This window comes from Vanessa cardui, chromosome 27, assembly GCF_905220365.1.
Source record: "Vanessa cardui chromosome 27, ilVanCard2.1, whole genome shotgun sequence".
In the NCBI taxonomy this organism is placed as follows: domain Eukaryota; kingdom Metazoa; phylum Arthropoda; class Insecta; order Lepidoptera; family Nymphalidae; genus Vanessa; species Vanessa cardui.
Genome location: NC_061149.1, coordinates 2,250,542 through 2,269,618, shown reverse-complemented (window position 1 = coordinate 2,269,618; position 19,077 = coordinate 2,250,542). Strand labels below are relative to the sequence as shown.

At 30.2% G+C, this 19,077-nt stretch overlaps 1 protein-coding gene across 2 annotated transcripts in view; it reads left to right on the top strand.

Annotated features, from left to right (window-relative positions):
• Positions 1-5,550: 5,550 nt before the first annotated feature.
• LOC124541197 (homeobox protein invected-like) overlaps positions 5,551-19,077 on the top strand; it is an 82,862-nt gene continuing 69,335 nt past the window's right edge. For both annotated transcript variants that reach the window (XM_047119066.1, XM_047119065.1), the window contains exon 1: positions 5,551-5,819. The gene's annotated coding sequence lies outside the window, so the exon portion shown is untranslated. The remainder of the gene's footprint in view (positions 5,820-19,077) is intronic.

Sequence of the window (19,077 nt, the reverse complement as noted above, 5' to 3'; positions counted from 1 at the left end):
CGTTGTGGAATATGATCCAAACCCTCTCCTTAATGGAAGAGGAGGCCTTATCTCAGCAGTGGGAAATGTACAGGCTGTTACTTTACTTTACTATAAAACAAAGTCGCTTACCGCTGTCCCTATGTATGCTTAGATCTTTGAAATTTCGCAACGGATTTTGACGCGGTTTTGTTCAATAGATAGATTAATTCAAGAGAAAGGATTATATGTATGCATGCCCAATATAGTAGAGAAATACTACTATATTCATTATCTGTAACCGTGCGAAGCCGGGTTTGCTAGTAATTGATATAGTTCTCTCGAATTCAGAGAAGTGACTTGTATAAAAGTTTAATTAAAAACGTTTCATGCAGTCTTAAATTGTTTTTAAGAGCAATTCTGTTTTATAACATTCTTTTTTCACAAAGGTAAGTTAAGCTACGTTTGAACGCGTGGAGTTTTACTGTTTTACCTTTAAGACTTTGGTTTTGGAAATATATTAGATTAATATTTTACTGATGGAAGTGTTTGTATAATTTGATTTGTATTACGTTTTAATTATTTTCTTGATAGAAATACATTTATGTACTTATATAATGTTGTGTATTTAGGTTAGGCTTTGTATCAGTATTACAGACAATAGTTATGATTACAAAAAAAAAACATATTAAATATTATTATATTATAATATACTTATGAAACATTTACGGTTTAATTGTTCAGTAATTTTAAAATTTATGTATTTATTTGCAGATTTATTGTTTAAACTACATCATTTATCAAATCCTCCTCAAGAAGAAGTGGATTAGAGGAATTATTAATAAATCATTTAATTTATTATAGACAACACTAACAATAAAATGTTAATTAAAAATGTAAACTAATTACTTAAAAAGATTATTTTGCTAAACGTATATAATTTTGAAAAGGCTTTAAGTGGTAAATAAACTAATAAAGTTTGATTGAAGTTATTAATTAATCAAAAGTATTTTCAAGTAAACTTGCCATTTCGAACGTGGCAAGTCTCAGAAGATATTGTGACTAATTAAAAAAGCACCCACCCTTATCCGCTGACAGGGGGTTGGAGACGATATAATTGTTTTAAAGAATTTAATGAAAAAAATCGTAAGGGTGTTTTTCATTTACGTAATTATATAAGCAAAATCTAAAACGTTTGTTAATGTCTGTATATCATTATATATCTATACTATTATTATATATGTGAAAATATCTAAGTTACGTAATTGAATTTTATTGTTTCTTAACTGATGATTGTGGGTTCAAATCCAGGCAAGCATTACAGAATATTCATGTGCTTAATTTGTGTTTGTAAATGATCTCGTGCTCAGCGGTGATAACATTGTGAGGAAACCTGCATGACTTTATTTGAATCTAAAATTCGATACTAACAAAATGTTGATTTTTAGTACAAATGCTATAGATATAGAAGATTTGAGTGTTTTTGATAATCTCTATGCGCTTTTCAAGAATAGTCTATCTATCTGTCAAATTTCATTAAAATCCGTTCAGCCGTTCTAGCGTGATTAAGCAATTAGCAACCTTAATTTTTTTTTCGTATTTATTATACTAATAAGAACATTTTAACATGTCTGGTTTAACTCAACAATCAAAATCAAAATATACTTTATTCAAATAGGCTTTTACAGCACTTTTGAATCGTCATTTTACAATTAAGTGAACCTACCACCGGTTCGGAAAGTAGATTCCACCGAGAAGAACCGGCAAGAAAATCAGTAGTTACTATTTTTCAACATTTAAAAATAGTCATGTTAGTTAAATACAATTATATATGTATGTAATATATGAGTCGAGATGGTTAGAAGTGGAACGCGTGCATCTTAACCGATGATTGCGGGTTCAAACCCAGGCAAGCACAGCTGATTCATGTGCTTGATTTGTCTTTATAATTCATCTCGTGCTCGGCGGTGATTGAAAACATCGTGAGGAAACCTGCATGTGACAAATTTCATAGAAATTCTGCCACGTGTGTATTCCACCAACCCGCATTGGAACAGCGTGGTAGAATATGTTCCAAAACTTCTCCTCAAAGGGAGAGGAGGCCTTTAGCCCAGCAGTGGGAATTTACAGGCTGTTGTTGTTGTTGTTGTAATATATCTTGCTTGGAAGTCAACAGGTATTAATTCTTCGCTTTTTTATCGTCTGTATAATCGTGTATTGAATATGGCTTCTTTACTTATAATTATCGTATAAGTTACTAAGTAGGTTAGTAGGTAGGTGACTTTAAATCCCTCTTGAAACTATTGTTTACATATATAAAAGAATCATGTTTGTTTTTATAAGAATTTAACGCGTTTTTGCAACCGTTGTATGTTTGTAAACAATTTCCCGATACGAATCGCGCGCCTTATAAACATTGATTGTTTTATATCAGAAGACTTCACAATTCAACCTGTAAATTTGAGGAAAAGATTTGGAATATTCCACCACGCTGTTCCAATGCGCGCTGTATACACATGTGGCAGAATTTCTATGAAATTAGACACATGCTGGTTTCTTCACCATTCACTAGATGAATTATAAACACAAATTAAGCACATATATGTAGTGGTGCTTGCCTGGGTTTGAACCCGCAATCATCGGTTAAGATGCACTGGGCCTTCGTCTCTCAATTTACGATTCATAATAATTAATTTTAACTGATAATTTATTCTAGATAATAAAGTTTGTTGAGCTTAAATAAACTTAAAATTACTTGTTAATAAGACGTTAATTCATTCAATAGGGCATGTTAATGATTTCATTATTATGCATTTATGTAACTCAACTTGTGTACTTATTAAATTGGTGGTAGGACTTTGTGCAAGTCTGGGTAGGTACCACTTATCAGAGATTCTACCGCAAAACTGCAGTAAGTTGGAAGCTGAATGGTAAACCTTTAGGACACGTTAAGTATCATTGTGTTGTTTTGTATTGTTGTTTTTTTTATGTATATTAAGTTAGTCAGTCAGTCAGTTATAGTTAGTTAATATGTTTTCTTTTTACATTTGTTGTTTTCCTTTTTTTGTTTTAAATTGTTTATACTTTTTATTCTTTTATTATTTACCGTGTCCTAATAAACATTCCTTTCTTTCAGTACTCAGTATTGTTGTTTTTCAGTTTGAAGGGTGAGTGAGCCAGTGTAACAGGCACAAGAGACATTTTAGTTCCCAAGGTTGGTGCATGATACCTAGGTAGGTAAGGAATGGTTAATATTTATTAAAGCCTTGGTAGGATTTACATATGAAACTGCTTTTCAGATTTCAGATTGTTAGTTGGAATATATTTTAATTTATTATCCAATAAGATCTGTATATCACTTCGTTCTACACAAATGTGACAGAAATATTAATTACTAGTTATCGCACTTAGTATAAATAGATAAATTAAACTCCGGTTCGAATCCGCATCGTTCGTTTAAGATTCCCGCAGTCTCACCACAACGCCGTTGACCTTTTTGAATTTATTCGATTCGATTTTATTAATACCTAATTAGGAGTTAGAGAGTTAAATGATTGAAATAACTTTAATTATCTGTACCCATTTACTATTTAATCTGTATTTTATTATCTATGTTTAAAGGCGGGAACTTATATAAAGATAAAATACTTGGAAGATGTTATGTTTATTTTATATCGGCTTATTAATTAGGCGGTGTTTTATTAATAAAATTTGAATGTCGAATTTGCGTATCTTTTAAAGCGTTTTAAATTGATATAGTTTTTTTTAATGCCGATGTTTTAGCTACTTTAAATAGCTAAGAGTGTTCACCGTTGCATCTGAAATACTTATTTATTAATAGTCTAAAAATGTTATGTTCTATATTTAAAAAATGTAGTTTTTTTTTGTATGTTACCCTACATTTATAAATAATGTATTTTTTATAAGTATCCAATCTTCGCTATTAAGTTTTAAAATAATATAGTGTTAACATTCTATAATTTAAAATGATATTACGTTAACTTTCTCTACTATTTCAATAAAAAAATTATATAGGTACTTACTTATAAATAAACAAACACACATACCTTAATTATTAAAAAAAGTATGTATTACTTTACTTGAAACATTTTAATCTTTTTTTTTAAAATGTTAATACGGCTGTACATGTAAATACTCTGATCACTTTATTTAAAAAAAAATGAATGTCAAAATAAATAACAAGTAATTTATACTAGGCGATGACATGTTATCTCATTAATAATATAAATGTGCATGGCTGTGGGTTTAAATGTTTGTTTCAATCACGCTTGAATGGTTGAATGGATTCTAAGATGGATATTGTGTCATGGGAATACAACATATTATGTAACAGGTAATATATAATATGAAAAAAATGTCACAATATTATCTAGGTACCTAGACCATCGCTAAAATGATACCTAGGTAGGTAATGATAATTAATTTCTATATATTCATAGTATACCTATTAATCAATGTTTTAATTTACATTAATATTTGTAACCTACCTACAGTTAATTTGTAATCATTAATTAATTGTCATAATACTGTTGTATTTCTAAATAACTATTAAAATCATCTTCATATTAATAATTACTTTATTTTTGAAGTCCAAAACATGAAACTTATTTTTTTTAAGGATGAATATATTAACGCCTTTGCATTTGGCAACTTTTTAAATTGATAATGACAGATTGTAATTAGCCATTGATTGAGTATCTATTAAAAGATCATACAAACGCCAATTAAGACATTTTGTATAACTTACAGATATATCATACTGTAAAATAAAATATATCTGATTATATATTGAGATTTAATGTTATGTCAGTTTTGTAATTAAAATATAAAGTTGTCTGCAAGTTACATGAATATTACTTTTAATGTTGGCCATTTTTTAAATAAACGGGCTCGATCTTTACCGTAGATAACACAGATAATATTTTTAGACAATAAATAAAAAAATAAAGTATTTTTTTAAATTTTAATTTTTAAACTCATCAAACGTACCTAATACCTATTTTTACTTATTCTATATTTTCACTATTATCAATTTAAAATAAAAATCAATGTACCTACCTATACAGTTATCTATCTAGACCAATTAAGTAGGATTAATATTACGAGATAATTACCACAGTTTAAAAAATAATACTTAATAACATACTCTCATAAATCAATTAAAATATGAAGTAAATTAAATAGTTATATATACCTAATAACATTTAACTAAATTTATATTTCAATAAGTGTATATATTACAGATTAAAAAAAATATAATAATAAAATATTCCGTCAAAATGAAGACAGACACAGACGTTGACAGTATATATCTATATAAAAATAAAAAAGTATAAAAGTCACTAAATTAAGACGGACACACATCATACAGCCCGTCAATCCACAATGACGAAACGACATTTAAAACGTACAAACAAACACACATTACAATATAATAAACGTAACCGAAAAATAAAACAGTGAATTTCTGAATATAAAATAGGCAAGGAAAAAATCGCTCCGCCTCTCAAGCGGGTCCGTGAAGCCACGCCTTTAGGTGGTGGGGGTGAAGTCTTATTCGCCAGTCTATACTGGCTTTCGCAGTTCACACAACGTTCCACAATAAAACCTCTTTTGATTGAACTGTCAAAAAATTGTCACAATAATTAAAAACTCCTTCGTTCGTATCGCGTTTGAAAAGTTGTCACCTAAGTTTTTAATCTGTGCGGTTCCCGCGCTTTTTTTTTATGACAGTTTAAAATGCGAGACTGTGCGTGTGTGAGTGGGTTTTTTACGTACTGCCTTTAAAAAAGGTTTTTTATTATGTCGTGCTAGTGATATTTGCTGGATTTTTTTGTGAGGTATGTTTATAAAATTTATTAAATAGATTTAAATGCTATATAATAATAAAAATTAAATCCAAAATGTTTATATAGAATATATTCTATGTAAATTACTAATTAGTGACCATTATATTGTTTATAATAGATAATTTTAATCTATTTTCCTAATAAAAGAATAAAACTAAATTAAAAAAATAATAATAAAAAAAGGATTAATCTCTAGAAATTCAATTTTAAAGTTTTATAGTGCCTGAAATAAATATTTATATTAAACAATGGCAATTAAAAATAAAATACAATTAATTTTACAACGATTAAGCAAACATGTAAAACATCGGCGGATTTACGCCCTTAATACGAATACACTTGCAATAAACAAATAACAGCTACATAACCTACTTAAAAAAAAAAACAATTCAGTTGAATTATATAAACACGTTAAAATTAGTGTATAAAATAAAAATAAAAAATATATTTGTTCAACAGACAAATAATGTTACACTTTTTTTTTAAATAATGAAACGCTTTCTTTTACATTATATAGCACGTTAACCTTAAAAAAAATATAAGTATTTTTATACAACGCCTAATGTAATTTATTTTTAATTTATGATTTATTTAAATAACAAAAATTCAAATATAAATTCCATTATTAAATCATGATTACAGATTATAAAAACATATTAATTAAAAATGGTTTGATGACGTATGCAAAGGAACTCTTGATCGATTCTCTGATAATAGTTCTGTTAAACTAATAGTACAGTCATAGATTCAAATACGCGTAGGTAGATCTTCAGGAAATCCGTTTTTCTTCAATCAAAAAAAAAAAAACATTAATTTGCCTACGATGATATTAATGCTCTAAAATATGGCAATATGATTTGTTACGTCAATTTAATGGCGCCAAATTAACATCAGTAGGTAGGAGAATTATTGCGTTCTTTTTTTTTTTAATATCTAAGTGAGCTTTTATTATCTATGTATATTTCGAATTGTTTTTGTCATTTGTTAGATTTCTAGTACACATCTTATACTTAACATGCGTTTGGTAGTGCTTGGCGGTTTTAAGTTAAGATATTGAAGATTATGCGTAACTTTAATTAAATAAGTTAAAAGCTCTTAAGATCAGTACAGTAAAAGTAGTCGCTTTCAGTCTGTAAGCTTAGATGTCTTAAACTACGCAACGGTTTTTAATGCGGTTCTCATCAAGAAACATATTTTTAAAGAGGTTTTTAGGTACCTGTAAGTAAAAGTAAAGTAACAGCCTGTAAATTTCCCACTGCTGGGATAACTCCTCCTCTTCTATTAAGGAGAGTGATTGGAACATATTCCACCACGCTGTTCCAATGCGGGTTGGTGGAATGCACGTGTGGCAGAATTGCGATGAAGTTAGACACATAGATATGTAGGTTTCCTCACGATGACAGCGTCTCTTCCGTGAAAGCAAGTAAAAACAATTCCTCCTGTGTATGTTTTAAGAGTGAAACCAATTGTAATGTTTCATCCGTATATTTAGGCAGAACTCTAGTGTAACGAAGCAACCTGCATTTGTCTAATTTTCAAAGAAAGTCAGTCATATACCCGCATTGGAGCACCATAGCGCCAAGCTCCAAGACTTCTCTGAAGGGCTACAGGTCAGCAATGAGACATACAGATTCTAACTTTTATTGTGTAATTAACAGTTAAACGTTTCATAGTCAAGGTTGTTAAAGGCCTAGGAGGCAGTGTACTTTACTTTAAAGCGTTCATAGTGCCTCTGTTGCCAAATTAAAAAAATATATTGAGGAACGCTTGTGTGCAAAAGGTTATTATACAATTAATGAGTTTATGATTGATAATACACCTTTCGAATGAAACGATCGAATCCTGGCTATTTAATTTCATTTAAATTGTTTATATAATATATGAGACAAAAAAAAACCGCTGAGTTTCTCTCGCCGGTTTTTCTCAGGTCAGGGTATTTTCTTTTCCGAACCGGTGGTACCGTTTCAGTTGACTATCAATAAGAAAGTGTAATACTTCTATATTGAGAAAAGCAATTTGAGTTTGAGTTTGAGTGATACCAGTACCTTGGATAGCACGTATAATCAATAGTCCTATTTATGGCATAGCTTGGCGGACGAGCATATCAGCCAACTCATGGTAAGTGGTTACCACAATAGACAATAGCGCTGTAAGAAATATTAAACATTCCTTATATCACTAATACACCAACAAATTTGAAAACTAAGATGATAAGTCCCTAATGCCTGTAGTTACACTGGCTCACTCACTCTTCAAACCGGAACACAAGACTACTGTTGTTTGTTGATTATCTGATGAGTGGGTAGTGTCTACCACGACCGGCTTCTTTCTTGGCCCATAACCAAGAAAGAACGGTGCCTCTTTCCACACTTCTGATTTACTGGACTGAAGGAATTACAGATTGCCTCTGAGTTTATCCACAAACTTGCACTAAGTATAATGTATTCTGCGTGAATGGATGGTCTACTTTGAGCCACCGTGGCCAAAATGAGGATGATCATCATTATGCTCATCCATCTTAGAAGACAAGGTCGAATCCCACAGAGATGAAAATATACATTATTTGTATACAACCAATCCTCACTCTAGCAGTGTAGAGCTCTAAGGTTCGAACGAAGGGCTCCCATAGAAACCCTAAGAATTTTTCATTGGGATTTGAATCCAGAGCGGTATCTGCGGCTTAATACCTACAACGGGACAGTTAAAAGTTCGGTATAAACCAGTTTGAACCGGATCGAATCAGTATGAACTGGAATGACTGATAATATCAATAAACGATTCTAAAATGTTTTTGATTATTTTTACCGATAACCGACGGCATTTAGTTAAAATTGTAACACTTGTGTTATTTAAATTTATTTAATCGAAATCGAACCTGTAACAAAGCCTTTGACAAATAAAATTAATCATTACGGATAATATGTGTTTGTATAAGAACGCGTGTTCTTTCCTCACGAATAATGCGCGAATCTTGTTCAAATTTGTATTTTCAATTGTTAATTGTGTTAAGTTAAATTGTGTCTCGTAAACATCCTACAGAGCATTTGGTGTTCACTATCTTTAAAACAGATTATCTTTTATTGAAAAACTGATGATTTTATTTCTGTAGTCTTCTAGGATGTGTTATCATTTACGTTATCTGAATCCTAAGTTTGATCCAAAGCGTCTAACGCTTTGGATCAAACTTAGGATACGTCCGAGATAGATTAACAGTTAGCAAAATGGACTTAGATCAATGACGTTAAAATAAACAGATATGTTATTAACGCGCAAAAAGTGAAGACTAGAAAACGTCCTAATTGTGACGTTTGCCTTTCGTTGTTTTACGCAGTAATACGTTATAATACATCATAATTACGTAGTAATACGTTTTGCATAATAAAAACATCTAGTTATCCCTTTTACTTATTGTTTTTATCAAGCTATCCTTTTTACTTTAAACGAAATGTAAAAATAAACTAAAATAAACGGTCCCCGGCGCGGCACACTTTTTTCAGTTGTTTAGTATGGATATAACATATCTGTTTATTAGAATATCATTGACTTAGATAATGATAAGAATTGTTACTGCCTTATTATTTTAATTGCTCCAATTTTCGACATTACTATTTTTATTATAATTAATAACACTTACTACTTTAATAATATAGGTATTTATTTGTCAGTACACCTTCCTTGATCATACCTAGCCAAACAAATTATTCGATTTGAATTACAAACAGTATCGAGTCAAAATAAAAACTATATTGTTCAAAGTATTTAAATCGTAACGATAAGAGTCAAACGAGACACTAAAATATTTGTAGAATGTGATTTTGTGATTTATTATAACTATTAAATATTTAAAGGTTATATTATACCAATAAGTATTTCATACTTTACTTAGTGATTGTGGTAACCCTGTGGGTACCATTCGTCAGATAATTTACCACAAAACAGTAACACATTGTATTGTTATGTAATAAGCAATACAAGCAATATTCGCGTATAAGGGGTCATCAGGTGAGGCATAAAAGCCTGTGTCCCTTGCAGTTCAAGATTATATTCTTTGATAAATTTCATCAAAATCGATTCAGTGGTCTGGCTGTTATATTGGTACAGGTGTTAAATTCAGCACATTAGAAAATTAGAATATTTGTAGTTTGTGTTTGTTAATTAAACTTATTATAAAACAAATTGTTTGCAAACGTTATGTTTAAAACTAGTGCTGTTTTCGCACTGGCAATACTGATACTAAATACTTATACTACAGAATTTATTTACGACATCACATCGGGAATTTTTAAAATTATCAGTGTTTCTTTACTATATTGTCTACGTATTATATACAAAAACCTTCCTCTAGAATCACTCTATCTATTAAAAAAAAAATACTGCATCAAAATCCGTTGCGTATTTTTTATGGTATAGGTTGGCGGACGAGCATATGGGCCACCTGATGGTAAGTGGTCACCATCAGCCATAGACAATGACGCTGTAAGAAATATTAACTATTCCTTACATCGTCAATGTACCACCAAACCTTGGGAACTATGTTTGTAACATAAAATGTCCCTTGTGCCTGTTGTTACATTGGCTCACTCACCCTTCAGACCGGAACACAACAATAGTGAGTACTGTTATTTGGCGGAAGAATAACTGATGAGTGGGTGGTACCTACCCAGACGGGCTTGCACAAAGCCCTGCCACCAAGTAATTTCAAAGATCTAAGCATACATAGAAACAGACAGCGCTAAGCGACTTTGTTTTATACTATGTTATGATGATTATATGTCATTTATTTTTCGTATTTAATAAACATTACGTTTCAGAGCAGCTTGAAGGCTAAACGCGGATAATCGAACAAAAGAAATTCGGATATTTGCTCGTTTCAAATAATGTACGGTTTTTTATCCAAAAAGTATTGTTTTAATTGATAATCAATAATAAGATTTATTACCGTAGCCTTGAATAACTACAGATATATAAATAATTGTTTAACTACCAACGTATGTCATTATAACTTATTTTTTTTTAATATTAAGTATAGCTTATAAATACTTGTAATATTTTTCAGTGTAAGTATTATAATTCTTTTTATTTGAAAATTTCAATTCGTAATGTGATATTTGTTACTATAAAACTGACATATAAGTTGTTAATAATATTAGGAATAGTTAATTTTTAATAGTAAAAAAGAGTTTACAGGCAAAGTTCTAAATTCTTTCAGCTTAGTAATCCTTCAAATAAGGTTTTAATATACATTTAAATCGTAATATTAAATGATAAATTACTTTAAAACTACTATCGGTTTGTAATGTAGATTCTTGTATTAAAGGTAAGAAGCTAAGTGGTTCTATTTCATATATTAACTCGGTGTTAATTAACTCTACGAGAATGGAAAACCAATTCTTCTAGTTAGTCTGGGCGGTGCATTCACAGGCAGGCTAGCCTACATTGCCTAAATGAGATCGTGATCGATACCGTGTATTGCTATAAAGCATTACACCTTTTCTAAAGTTATACAAACAGATAGACATATTTATATATGTATGTGTGTTTAAAGATATATCAATTGTTTTACATAATTCATTGTAAATTATATTGATTTATTAGAGTCTTTTGTTTTGTAAATAATTATAATTCGACACTTGTTCAAACACGATAATAAAAATTATTGTTTGACTAATAAATTATAATTATAAATATAAATTTACCTATAGTAAACGACGAGATTATGTCTTTGTAATGGCTAACTGAAACTACTAGAAGAATATGCGTAAAACTTAATTACTTGGTGGTAGGGCTTTGTGCAAGCCCGTCTGGGTAGGTACCACCCACTCATAAGTTATTCTACCGCCAAATAACAGTACTCAGTATTGTTGTGTTCCGGTTTGAAGGGTGAGTGAGCCAGTGTAACTACAGGCACAAGGGACATAACATCTTACTTCCCAAGGTTGGTGGCACATTGACGATGTAAGGAATAGTTAATATATCTCACAGCGTCATTTTCTATGGGTGATGGCCCATATGCTCTTCCGCCAACCTATACAATAAAAAAAATGTTACCTATATCAGAAGACGTTCACAGTTTTTCATTAATTCTCTGCTATATTGTGCATGGATTATACATATCTTAGGTGTATACAAAATCCGTCCTCTCGAATCACTCTATCTATTTAAGAAACCCGCTTCCAAATCCGTTGCCTAATTCTAAAGATCTAAGCATACATAAGTACAGACAGCGGTAAGCGACTTTGTTTTATACAGTGTAGTGATAATGAAAAAAAATCTGCCCATGCGATCTAAAATTTCATCACGATCGAACGCATTTTACAAACGTACAAACATATTTTTATATATATAGATAACGGGAAAAACCAATAATTAGCCCAGTTTTCATTCATATAACATAATAATGATAATACTTAGCTATTACGACTGAAACGTGACGTTTTAAGAAACGTTGCGTCGTCAAATACAATGTATTGAATTCAAGAAACTGTTTTCTTAATGACGCATTAAATGCCTATCTATTATAATAACAATATATATTTACATCTAAGTCATGTATATATATGATTATATTTGCATGACATTGACAGTTATGTATGTAAATTTGACACCTTGGTCCATATATAGTGTTAAATTAAAAAAAAAACTCATAGAAAGATTTTCGCGCGTATTTCTGCGTATTATTGTGTGTTTTTTTTTTAATGTCAATAATTAGGCTTATTGTTTTTATTAAAAAGTTAATTTAGTGACATATTATAAATAATAAAAATAATTCTAAGTAGGAATTACATATTAGTCGATTTTTCTACGAATTTTGTTTTACTTTATATTTGGTGGCTTTATAAAGTTGTTGATGTGTATTCAATTTGAAAAAAAAAAATCATTTGGCGGGCCTAGTGTTACAATACAATTAATATAATTTATTAACAAGCAAAAATTGGGAAACCTTTATGGAGCCGCTACCTTTATTTTTTACATCTTGCAACTATATATTCTGTAGTCTATTAAAATAAACAAAATGTACGTAAGGTAAACCTGCAATTAAAATCAGTAACAAACAGACAAACCTACTGTATTATTATAAAATGATATTACATTATGGGCGAAATTCTAAGCCACCAAATTTAATTATACATACCATATAATTAAATAAAAAAATATAATTTTAATGAAATACATACTTATAATTAGCTGAAATTACACGTTTTAGAACTACAATATAATTACGTGGAATTAACTAGGTTTTTTCATTTATTATTAATTTTTTTTTTATTTCGACGAGGCAAAGGTATTGTTTCATTTGTACGTAAAAAAAAGTTTTTATATGTTTTTTATGATGTTTCCTCCTTTCCTTTGTAAGTGATTGCTTGTAATAATAAGTACTTCTCACTCGGCCTTTGTGTTTTTCTTATTGTTTTCTTATGTTGGTTGTACGCTTGAATGATTTTAAAACGACTGGCTTTTATTATGAATGAATGCGATCGACTTTAAAACAAAAATTTAATTTTCACACAGATGACATACCTAACATTAAAAATTTACATTATATGTAAATTATTATTTTAAAACAAATTTAAAATTAAAATTAATTTGATAGCTTTATTAATTATAACAAAGCGTTTAATCATCAAATAATAATGACTATATATTTTTTTAAATAATAGTTTCATTTTATTTCACTAGATGGCGTTAGAATGTCTGGGTTCTTTATAGCGACACGTTTGACGTATCACATTTTTGTATACAGCCAACATTAAATCTTTAAAAAAAAGTATGTAAGTATTCACCTGACATTGACGAAATGTTATTCCTCGTTTGCTTTAATGGAAGCCATAAATTTAGTTAGAGTAAAAACTATGAGACTGTTTTTATTACTGATGGACGCAATGGCTGTTTTCTTTCAAATTAATGTATTTATCATCAACTGTTCGCAATAAAATATTTAATAAAAATACAAAATAGTTTTTCCAATGTTCGTCTAGGCTGTATGTTGTAATACCTTTGTACTTTCCATACGAAGATAATTGATATAAATATTCCTATATAAATGTTTTTGCATCGCATTTGAGTCATAAAGTTTTAAAGTTATAATTTTATTTAAGACTTAAATTACATATCTGTGACTAAATTTTAAATTATAACTACAAATTAATCACTGTGTTAAATTAATAAACATGAAGTTAAAATTTTGATCTGTACTGATAAAGAACTTAACGTTTAAATTACTAACGATCTGTCGATGATAAAAAAACTACTTATGTCTGAAACATTTTAAGCGGGAAAAATAAATCGTTTTAAATAAATATTAAACAAAAATAAACAAGTTAAATAAGTTTAAATCTTATTTTTATTTTAGCTTTATCATATTAACAATTATTTAAAAAAAATGTACGAAACGCGTTTTGAGTATATAATATAAACAACCTCCTTTGAGCTTTAGTAATTATCAAACAATATTGTTAAATTGAGATTCTAGTCTGTTCTTATTGGCTATATTTTAAACTTAATTAATCTTGTAAAATGACATTTCAAATTGTGTCAATTTTAATTTTGACATACGAAAATAACAATGGTTTTATTTAAGTGTGAAAGAGATAAAAAATCAGCCTATCTCATTGATAATGGTCGGGATAATAAATTGTAATTAAGTTATGTGATTGAATGCGGGTAACATTTAGAGGTTATTTGTAACAAGATCGAGGGTTTAATTCATTTATAACAATATCAGAGTAATGCAGTTTTTGTCTATTGAATTTCTTTAGTATATAAGCCAGTTCAATTATGGGTATATAATTAATTTCCTAGTTATTAGTGCTTTGTTTGAGTACGGAATTGTTTGTAATTCCCACAGAGTATGCAATGGTGACCAATGACTGTCAGGTATCCAATTTTGGTCACCGTCGATCTATGTAAAAACAAATGCAAAGCGTATCACTGCATAGTATAAAACAAAGTCGCTTTATCTGTCCCTAAATGTATGAAATCTTTAAAACTACGCAACGGATTTCGATGTCGTTTTTTTTTTAATAGATAGAGTGATTCGAGAGGAAGGTTTTTGTATATAATACGTGGACAATATAGTAAAGAAACACTGATAATTTCAGAAGTTTGTAACGTGATGTCGTAAATAAACAAATTCTGTAGTACATTAAGTGTCAGCTTTGCACCCAATTTAAAAGCGTCTTTTTTTAAATCTGAAACTTTATACTGAAATAAAAAACGGCAATTATTTTTATGTATATTCTATATTTAACCTCGATTAAATTTGATTTATTTGATAGTTTATTTTCTAGCGATTATGATTGTGTATAATTTGTACACGAGGGCTGTATATGGTGTACTTAGTATGGACAATTTTGACACATAACTGATATCATGAAATACACGTTAGCATAGAAACTGCATACAGCATCTTAAATAGTAACAGCCTGTAAATTTCCCACTGCTGGACTAAATCCTCTTTTGAGGAGACGGTTAGGAGTATATTCCAATGCAAAGGCAGAGTTTCATTGAAACTAGACACATGCAGGTTTCCTCACGATGTTTTCCTTCGCCGAGCTCGGAATGAATTTTTATTTTAAGCACGTGAAAATCTTGCTAGCTGCCTCCCAAATGTTAGTGTCTAAGGCATAAAATTATTTAGTATACCTCTCAATATATTATCAATTGATAGGCTAAGATGCTGGTAATGGTGTTTAGGGAAGAACAGTCAGTTTTCGAATTAATTCCCTTATCAAGTCTTTAACTCTTAGTACCTTTTGAATCTAATCGAATCATTGCGACGCAATATGTCACTCTCGATCGGTAAAGCAGATTATCGCTCACACTGAGCACACGAAAATAGATCTTAAGGTGACGAACCTTTTCTTACCCAAACTGTACGTAAGTTTTTCGTCCTTCATCTTGTGTTAGCACACAATTGTGCCTAATAATCTATGTTTCTATATTAATATTATAACTATGAAAGTAACTTTGTCTGTCGTTCTTTCACGACCAAACCGCCGAACTGAATTTAATGAATCTAATTTTATAGATGATAAAAAGCGTGGAGTTAACACCTGTTGACTTCCAAGCAGGATATATTCATTTAAAAAATTGTATTCAACTAATATGACTTTGTATTTTTTGAATGTTAAAAAAAGAGTAACTACTGAGTTTCTTGCCGGTTCTTCTCTGTAGAATATACTTTCCGAACCGGTGGTAGCTTCGCTTAATTGTAAAATGACGATTCAAAAGTGCTTGTAAAAGCCTACTTGAATAAAGTTTATTTTGATTTGATTTGAATGAAATTTTGTGTACAGCAAAACTGAACTTCAAGAAATGTCTTTTCTTTACTACTTTTACTACTATTTTTGCCTGACACATGACAAGCAACACCTTAAAACTCGAGCTAAGCCGCCTCCGATAACTAGTGTAAGCTAATCTTGATGTAATTGTTCACGATTATACAATACAATTTACTTGGTGGTAGGGCTCTGTGCAAGCCCGTCTGGGTAGGTACCACCCACTCATCAGTTATTCTACCGCCTAATAACAGTACTCACTATTGTTGTGTTCCGGTCTAAAGGGTGAGTGAGCCAGTGTAACTACAGGCACAAGGGACATAACATCTTAGTTCCCAAGGTTGGTGGCACATTGACGATTTAAGGAATAGTTAATATTTCTTACAGCGTCATTGTCTATGGGTAGCCCATATGCTCGTCGGCCAACCTATACCATAAAAAAAATCCGTTAAAAGATCATAACTTTTTACTGCAATATATCTCCAATAAATATGTGTAATTTGTACATATACTATAAATTAATTAGTCAGTCGAACTTTATGGTAAAAACAAAATAACAGTATCAATATATCTCTCGATAAAACTTAATAAATCTATCAATTAAGTTTACTGTGTTTATATATATAAAATAATATCGTACATTTCGTATGTGTGTACAAAGTAATAAATGTAATATAGTCTATATTTTGACTTTAAGGCTGAGTTCTTTTGAATATATCTAATTATCTGTACATATAATAAAATAAAATAGCTCTTTTTTACTCAATGCGTATGTATACGTATGTAGACGGTACAAATACAAAAATAACGTTTTTTACAATTTTTGTCTGTTTGTCTGTCTGTTTGTTTCGGCTAATCTCTGAAACGTCAGGACCGATTTTGACGGGTTTCACTGGCAGATAACTGATATAATAAAGAGTAATATTACAATCAATTTTTTGTTAAATTCAAACGGCTACTAGTCGCGGGCATAATTCTTTTTTAATTTTACATTATTTATGACATAGGACTGGATTATTTTCACATTTATTATCTGTATAAAGTTTATATATATAATATAAAATAAGCAAAATACCACTCACTAGTTATTCATGAAATCAGAGAAACTATAACACGTACAAACTTGAAATTTCTTCGAAGGTTCCTTATGGGGTGTAGACATCCCTCAAGATTTTACGAAACTTCACCCCTAAGAGGGTAAAACGGAGCTTGGATATTTGTGTTCAGCTTGTATAAGTATAGATTAGTTTATTATACAAACACACTCACAGAGACAAAACTGTTTTTTTTTTAATAGGTATTATGGTTAGAACGCGTGCATATTAACCGACGATTTCGGGTTCAAACCCAGGCAAGCACCACTATATACATATGTATATGTGCTTAATTTGTGTTTATAATTCATCTCGTGCTCGGCAGTGAAGGAAAACATCGTGAGGAAACCTGCATGTGTCTAATTTTATCGAAATTCTGCCACATGTGCATTCCACTAACCCGCATTGGAACAGCGTGGTGGAATATGTTTCAAACCCTCTCCTTAATGACAGAGGAGGCCTTAGCCCAGCAGTGGGAAATTTACAGGCTGTTACTTTACTTTTACTTTACATAGACATTTGTACTAACAGAAATTGACCATTCCTTACATCAAACTAAGGTTATATATCAAACTAGCGACCCAGCTTCCCACAGGTGCAATGCTGATACTAAATATACAACAGAATATGTTTATTAACATCACATTAGAATTTTCTAAAATTATCAGTATATTTTTACTATGCTGAACATGTATTATATACAAAAACCTTCATCGCGAAACACTCTATCTATTAAAAAAAACCGCATCAAAATCCGTTGCGTAATTTTGAAGATCTAAGCGTACATAGGGACAGTGGTAAGCGACTTTGTTTTATACTATGTAATGATAATAATGATGATGTATAAATTATTACAATTGATAAAATTATACAGATAATAAATATATAAAATAAAAATAGAGTACGTGCTCTATCACGGAACAACACTAGTTCAACAATTCTATATCGATTCAATAAATCTATATAAAACCGATTTTTCACGCGTCAAAACCGAAACTTAATTTATACTTTAATTAAACGATAACACGAAAGTATATTTTATTACCGGTTTTAAGATATATTTTTTTATCGGTTTTCGGAACACGTTTTATGTAATGGTGCTAAAACACCGGTACGTTTTGTTATTTACATTTGTTTAAGTTTTTTTATTATCTAGCTAGCGCCCCGGCTTCGCACGGGTGCAATACTGATAATAAATATACTACAGAATTTGTTTATTTACGACATCACATTAGAAACTACTAAAATTATCAGTGTTTGTTTACTATATTGGACATGTATTATACACAAAAACCTGCCTCTCGAATCACTCTATCTATTAAATAAAACTGCATCAAAATCCGTTGCGTGGTTTTAAAGATTTAAGCATACATAGAAATATAGGAACAGAAAGCGACTTTGTTTTATACTATGTAGTGTTTGAAATGGGTTTGGAAGTATTGTTCCACTGGCTCACCCGTCTAATCTGTTTGGCAATTGAATGCATGACATGACCGCTTGGATACTCAACGTATCCTAACTATATATCCTAACAAGGCCTTCTTTAAAGCCCTACCAACAAAGCCATGAGAAAAATGGGCCCTCTGATTAGATCACGCCCGCCATTGGCACCATTTACTATTTGTTATAGATAATGAAATTAGAGTGTCTGTTTGTAATATTAAAATAACAACTTTTTACGAAAAGTATATGTATACGGAATATATACAAAACTATTTTTTTTTTAATAATTTTCGTCGGTCTCTATTTGTTACGGTTAATCTCTGGAACGGCTGGATCTATTGAGACGGAACTTTTACCGATAGACAGCTGATATAATAAGAAGTAACTTAGATTTATATTTTAGAATTACACATAAAATAATAATAAAGTCACGTC